At 39.4% G+C, this 8139-nt stretch overlaps 1 pseudogene; it reads left to right on the top strand.

The window, feature by feature from the left end:
* Positions 1 to 5350: 5350 nt before the first annotated feature.
* Positions 5351 to 5953, top strand: LOC110295654 (annotated as a pseudogene).
* The last annotated feature ends 2186 nt before the right edge of the window (positions 5954 to 8139 follow it).

Below are 8139 nucleotides of genomic sequence, written 5' to 3'. Positions count from 1 at the left end.
GTTGACTGTGAGCATCCACTTCTGTGTTTGCCAGGCACTGGCATAGCCTCACAAAAGACAGCTATATCAGGGTCCTTTCAGCAAAATCTTGCTGGCATTTGCAATAGTGTCTGGGTTTGGTGGCTGATTATGGGATGGATCCCCAGGTGGGGCAGTCTCTGGATGGTCCATCCTTTCATATCAGCTCCAAACTTTGTCCTTGTAACTCCTCCCATGGGTATTTTGTTCCCCATTCTAAGGAGGGACGAAGTATCCACACTTTGGTCTTCTTTCTTCTTGATTTTCTTGTGTTTTGCAAATTATATCTTGGGTATTCTAAGTTTCTGGGCTAATATCCACTTATCAGTCAGTGCATATCATGTAAGTTCTTTTGTGATTGGGTTATTTCATTCAGGATGATATCCTCCGAATCCATCCATTTGCCTAAGAATGTCATAAATTCGTTGCTTTTAATAGCTGAGTAGTATACCATTGCATAAATGTACCACATTTTCTGTATCCATTCTTCTGTTGAGGGACAACTGGGTTCTTTCCAGCTTGGGATAACAAAAACTATTCTCAACAATAAAACAACCTCTGGGGGAATCACCGTGCCTGACCTCAAGCTGTACTACAAATCAATTGTGATAAAACTGCATGGTATTGGTACAGAGACAGACAGATAGATCAATGGAATAGAACTGAAGACCCAGAAATGAACCCACACACCTATGGTCACTTGATCTTTGACAAGGAAGCTAAAACCATTCAGTGGAAAGAAGACAGCATTTTCAACAAATGGTACTGGCACAACTGGTGGTTATCATGTAGAAGAATGCGGATTGATCCATTCTTATCTCCTTGTACAAAGCTCAAGTCTAAGTGGACCAAGTAACTCCACATAAAACCAGACACTCTGAAACTTATAGAGGAGAAAGTGAGGGAAAGCCTCCAAGATATGGGCACAGGGGAAAAATTCCTAAACAGAACAGCAATGGCTTGTGTTGTATGATCAAGAATTGACAAATGGGATCTCATAAAATTGCAAAGCTTCTGTAAGGCAAAAGACACTTCAATAAGACAAAAAGGCCACCAACCAACAGATTGGGAAAGGATTTTTACCAATCCTAAATCAGATAGGGGACTAATTTCCAATATGTACAAAGAACTCAAGAAGTTGGATTCCAGAAAATCAAATAACCCTATTAAAAATAGAGTACAGAACTAAACAAAGAATTCTCAACTGAGGAATACTGAATGGCTGAGAAGCACCTGAAAAAATGTTCAACATCCTTTTGTTGTTGTTGTTGTTTTTGTTTTTGTTTTGTGTTTTTCGAGTCAGGGTTTCTCTGTGTAGCCCTGGCTGTCCTGGAACTCACTCTGTAGACCAGGCTGGCCTCTAACTCAGAAATCTGCCTACCTCTGCCTCCCAAGTGCTGGGATTAAAGTGTACCACCACTGCCAGGCTTCAACATCCTTAATCATTAGGGAAATGCAAATCAAAAGAACCCTGAGATTCCACCCCACACCAGTCAAAATGGCTAAGATCAAAAATTCAGGTGACAGCAGATGCTGGTGAGGATGTGGAGAAAGAGGAACACTCCTCCATTGTTGGTGGGATTGCAAGCTTGTACAACCACTCTGGAAATCAGTCTGGAGGATCCTCAGAAAATTGGACATAGTACTACAGGAGAATCCATCAATACCTCTCCTGGGTATATACCCACAAGATGTTCCAACTGGTAATAAGAACACATGCTCCACTATGTTCATAGTAGCCTATGTGATAATCTTTATCACAGCACAGGTCTTTCTTGTCACCTCTCTCTCAAGATCACAGATTTAAATCCCACAGGCCCTGTGTTGGCTCTCATATCTGGACTGAATGCACAATGCAACATCATTTTCCCATGACTCACCATGCATTACCATGAACCTAGTTTCCTTTCTCTATCCTTGCCAGTATTCTAGAGCACTAGCAGTCCTAGGAGCTGAGTATGAGGCCTCATTTTGAGAAACTGAAGTAAGGTTTCCAGACACGTTAAAGCAAGGTTGCAGCTGAAGTTTTAGCTCACACTTGCAAAGTATACTCAGGGAACAATATACAAATCTCCTAGTGGATTAAAAAGCTAGACAAAGTACCCCCATAGAAGTAGGGGGAGGAGAGATGGGATAGAGGGTTTCCAAAGAGGAAACCTGGAATGGGGATAACACTTTAAATGTACATAAATAAAATATCCATTAAAAAAGTAGGAAACCCCTGGAGTGAGCCAAGTGACATAAATATTACTTATATTTGGAGGAAGAACAATAGAAATAAAATCCACATTGCCTGAAGCAGTCTGAAGAATTAAGAGGTGAATGTTTAAGATCTGTGGGGAATACAAGGTACATAGAGTCCTTCCAGCTTAAGGCAGCACTAGAAGACCAATTTGGTGTGAGTGTATGTGTGTTTGTGTGTGTGTTCATTGTAAAGGTCATCGTTCCCCCTCAGTCTGAAATAACCAGAAACAAGATGTAAGTCTCTTCAGCAATAAGGATTTACTATCAATTAGTAGAAAGCCAGAATTAGTAGAATAGCCAGAGTGGTATGGGGATTCCCATGGGTACTCTCTGCCCAACAACTCATATGTAACCCATTGATGGCAATGGAGGTTTCACTTGGTGGCAAGAGATGTCTAGCTGAGGTTTTTCCTCCCTTGTTATTTGGTATTTCCATTTAGATTACTTTCATATATGCATATATGTTAATCAACATCTACTGAAGTAGGTTCTATATGGCCCTTCAAATGACTCTTAATGCTAGGTATCTCTCCCTGTATTCTCTCTCTTACCTTCCTCTTGCCTCACCACATTGAGAGGTTGTACTGATGCCTAACTAGAGCCTCCATGCCTGCTGACTAGTGTTCATAGTGCTGACAAACATCCTGCATTCTATCAGAGGAGAGAGGTAATTACTAACCCAATTATAAATCCTTTAATTTGGAATGTTTTTGGCAGTAAAGAACTTCTTTCTAACTGGACTTAAGGTCTACTCCATGATATGGAACCCATGACAGACTCTGCTCATGTGGCCAAGAAAATGAGACTAGAAAGGCCATGCTCCTTGAAGAAACCTATAGTTCTGCTAAAGGAACACAATGAAATGACTTCCAATTACATTCTGTCATAACCATAGATCACATCTTGCTCAGCCATCATCAGAGAAGCTTGTTCCTGCAGTAAATGGGAACTAATATAGAGACTTAAAAGTAGAGAAAGTGGAAAAGAGTGAGAGATCTTGGTGCATTCAGTCCTAAATGAAGTATCTTCATCAAACCCCTCCTCAGAGAGCTCAGGATCTATGTGGATAAGGTGGCAGAAAGACTTTGAGAGCCAGAGATGATGGATGACATCAGGAAGCAGTGTTTTACTGATTCAACAGGACTGATGCACATATAAACTTGTGGCAGTATATACAGGTCCAGCACAGGTCTAAGCTAGATGGGGTCCCAGTGGTGAGAGGGGAAAATGGACAAAAACTATCAAGTGACCACCATACTGTTGTCTCTCATGTAATCATGTGTTAGTAATTTAGGGAGGAATACTTTTTTTTTTTTTTTTTTTTTTATTATATGCAAGTACACTGTAGCTGTCTTCAGACACTCCAGAAGAGGGCGCCAGATTTTGTTACGGATGGTTGTGAGCCACCATGTGGTTGCTGGGATTTGAACTCTGGACCTTAGGAAGAGCAGTTGGGTGCTCTTACCCACTGAGCCATCTCACCAGCCCTAGGGAAGAATTCTTAATATGCATATCAGAAATAGTTTAACATTTTATACTTGAGAAGTAGATGTGTAAAATTATTTATTTAATGCATAATAAAAGTTAAATGTCTTTTGACTAAAAGCATATTTAATTTTCAATCATATTCTTGAGTTAATGTTAAAACATTAGTATTGGATAAATACTTTTCTTTGAATAGAAAGTACCATAAACTGTGTTGTGACTTTTTGACTAATGATACACATGTTGACAGTTTTTGTCCCTCTATAAACTAGACTGGCCTAGAACATGCTATGTATCCCAGGGAGATCCCAAACTTCTGATCCTCCTCTTTCTGTCTTCCCAGTTCTTGGATTACAGATGTGAATTTCCACTCCTTGCCAAGATTGTTTATTTTTTGTTTTTTGTACTTTATGGATAACATTGGGTATATAATTTGTATATATATCAGTAATTTAAATCTTTCCAGGTATTTTGCTTTTTGTTATTGCTATTTATTTTCATTCATAGTTAAACATTTTTGGAGGGTGGCAGCAGTCTCTGATGTGGTGGCCTATTGGTCTTTGTAAACTTATAGCTTGAATTAACAAGGCTGCACCCACTTCCGGATAGATTTTTTTTTTTAATGATCTTTAATCTTTTTTTACAGTCCAGTCATTATTCCCCTCCCTGCCCGCCTATCAATAGTCCCTCATCCCATTCCTCCTTCCCCATCTCCAAGAGGATGATATATATATATATGTATATATATGTATATATATATATATATATATATACATAATATATATATGTATATTATCAGTTTAGTATGTCAACAAGACCATTGTCCCTGGGTTTCCATACTGCTTTCTAAATTACCCTAGAATATGCATTTCTGGAATCAAACACTTTTGCAGTGTTGCTCTACAGCTATGATTTCATGAAGAAATCTAGTTTGTTTCATTCCCATCCAGTCTCCCATTTTAAAGCCCTTTTTTACTTGCTCAAAGTGAAAATCATACTTACTACATTCTGAAGGGTTTACTTTGCCTTGAGATTAAATTTTCTGTGTTCCCAGGATTAAATTAGTGTCTCTCCAGTATTCTCAAGAATGAGTTCTGAGCTTCTCTTTTCATCTCTGCCCCATGTTTAGCCTGCTAACAGGAGCACACGTGTTTGAGATACTGTTCATTGCCCTCAGTATGAGTGGCTTTGCAGATGGGAGATAGTAAACAAATTTAGCCCCAATTTCCTCTTGCTTTTCATATCCCCTTTACTGTATCCATCCTTATTTTTTTATTGCATGTTTTCTTACTGTGTTTCTTTTGTTGGTTTGATTTTCTTAGCATTCAATCTGAAATAGCTCTCCTAAAGTTTCTGCAAAAACTAACTGATTTAAATATGTCTTGGATTTTAGCTCAATGTTGTTATTAGAGGATGTAATGTATTTCTGTGGAAGACCTTTAAGCTAGTATCTTTCAGTGATCACACAAACTCTCTATGATGGTATCTTTGGCTGTGGATTGATAGCAGCCATTCTCACACACACACTGTCAGGCTAGCCCATCTGCTCAGAATTTATAAAGCAATGTGAATTGAGCAGCATCAGACAGGCAGGTGGAGAAAGATGGATTCACAGGCCCAGGTCCTCATGTTGCTTCTGCTATGGGTATCTGGTGAGAAATTTAAAAGTATTATTATTTCAGAGTTATATCTTTTTACATACGAAATTTGCAATGTGTGAAAGTGTGTAATATTTCTTCGACAATAATACTCTGACAATATGACATTACAAGGACCTTTGACAAATTTCAATTGTTACTATAATCTATGCTTGTGTATGTATGCACGTTCACTGTCTATTCATTATTTCAGGTACCTGTGGGGACATTGTGATGTCTCAGTCTCCATCCTCACTGGCTGTGCCAGCAGGAGAAAAGGTCATGATGAGCTGCAAATCCAGCCAGATCCTTGTAGCTAGTAGCAACCAAAAGAACTACTTGGCCTGGTATCAGCAAAAACCAGGACAGTCTCCTAAACTGGTGATCTACTATGCATCCACTAGAGTACCTGATCTGGGGTGTCTGATCGCTTCATAAGCAGTGGATTTAGGACAGAGTTCACTCTGACCATCAGCAGTGTGCAGGATGAAGACCTGGCAGTTTATTACTGTCAACAACATTTTAGCTTTCCTACCACAGTGCTTCACCTCCTACACAGACTTCCTTGAGAGCCTCACCAGAGGCCTGCCCCACAAACAGCCTTGGGCCTGCACATTTCCTTCTTCTGCATGAGGAGCTGCATGCCTGAAACACTCATGAAAACATTAGCAGACCCCAGCAAAAAGAATAGGTCTTTTGGTATGAAAAAATTTAAGAAGTAACTCAGTATTATCTTTCTGTTCCTTCTGTAACAAACCTCTTTTCTTTTAATATGAGAGACTTATTGTTTTTATTGTTGTGGAGTTCTGGAATTCAACATAAGACTCTATGGGCTCATGTGAATTTGTTGGCAAACAACTCTATACTTTGGAGGTTTTAGGAATAATGTTTCTTGCTTTGTCTAGCCTCTAGAGTACTTTCCTACTTCATTATGGGTATACACTTCTTTTTCTTTTTTCCTTTTCCATAAATTCTTTCACTTTTTATTACATTTTGGTTAATTACATTTTTGCATTTAATTACATTTTTTGCGTGTTCATGTGTATAGGTACACAATTATCATGGCACATTTGTGGAGTTTAGAGGACAACCTGGACTTGATTTTCCTCTTGTGTCATATAGATAATTGAGATCAAACTCAGGTCCAATGTCAGTGCTATGTTGTAAGAGTTTATGCACTCTGAAAAATTTTGCTGTCTCTTAAGTTTCTTTACTAATATATAATAATTGTATACAAATGTCATAAAAGAGCTTGTGTCTCTAATTGCATATGTACTGGTTAGTTCATATTGTTGTTCCTCCTATAGGGCTGCAGACCCTTTTAGCAACTTGGGTACTCTCTAGCTTCTCCATTAGGAACCCTGTGTTCTATACAATAGCTGACTGTGAGCATCCACTTATGTGTTTGCCAGGCACTGGCATAGCCTCATATGAGACAGCTATACCAGGGTCCCTACATCAAATACAGCTACAGGTGTTCTTAGTCCCTGTGGTCAAATTTGTAACTAAGGCCCCCATAAAAAGAAGAATTTTAAAGGTGAGTTGCAGCTACTTTATTCCTGTGGAATTTGGAGCTGAGTGCGAAACTGCCTCACTCTCTGGGTATTTAGCAATAAGTGGAGTTTACAGAACATAGTGCAAGCAGGTAATCATTTCATAACAGTCTTACAATTCTGAGAAGGGGGCAAGGGCTAGGGGCTTATGTTCTACAAAGGTAGAATTGGTGTCTAGTACAAAATGGAGTTTTTCATACCCATCACATAAGATGGGGCAAGAATAGTGCATTTGTGTGAAAAAGAACACACATATACACACACACTCAGAGATACACACACACATGCACACACACACACACACACACACACACACACACACACACATGCTGCAGTCTCTCTGGGTCCCTTTGTCTGCATGGAACGGGTCTCTGGGGCAGATGGACAAGGAGTCGGTGGGTGACAGACAGATCAATATGTGAGATTGTGTAGAATCTGAATGTATTGTCACAAAGTGAACACCAGTCTTATACAGTACAGAAAATACAAGGGGCTGGAAGTCACAGCAGGCAAGGTACATTGAAGTTGCCTGACACAAAACAAAGGAATGATTTCAAAAGGATTTACAGGAACCAGGTAAATGTTTACAGTAAAGATAAAGCAGTCTTACCTAGGGTCAGCTTACTGACGGGTCAGGATTTCACACTCTAGTGCTATACCTTTGAACCTTGTGAAGGCTAGCACCAGGGGGTTCTGCTCTTGGCGGGCCTCATGAATAATGCAATATCACACACACACCCTAATTCCTAGGCCTTGCTAAATTTTTATATGAGTATAACTTTTAAGTATCTGGAGAATTTCCATTTGTCAGAAGAATTTACCAACTTGCTTCTAATATGCAATGCAGCCTGTACTGAAGATTTCTATCTCAGTGGGATTCCCTGGCTCTTTCATAGTATTCCCTTGTTTGGGTGTGATTTGCTACTGTCCTTAGTAGACCAGCTCTGAGCTACTGGCTCAGTCTTTTATAATGCTTAATTAGTAACTGAATAGGTAAACTTCCTTACTGCATTCTTACAGGATTCTAAGCTTGGCTTCTGGAACACTGGGGAGACTTAACTATAACAGAACTTTTCCATACACCAGACTAACAGGAATAGGGTAGGAGTATATGGGTAAATGAGAACACCAAAGCTCCAGGAGGTGAGTTTCCTAGAAACTCTTTTCCTCGTTGAGTGCTTTACAGACTTTTCAGCCTGTCA

Source organism: Mus caroli, chromosome 6 (genome assembly GCF_900094665.2).
Source record: "Mus caroli chromosome 6, CAROLI_EIJ_v1.1, whole genome shotgun sequence".
Taxonomy (NCBI): domain Eukaryota; kingdom Metazoa; phylum Chordata; class Mammalia; order Rodentia; family Muridae; genus Mus; species Mus caroli.
Note: the sequence above shows the minus strand (reverse complement) of the source record. Positions and strands in the feature narration are given on the sequence as shown.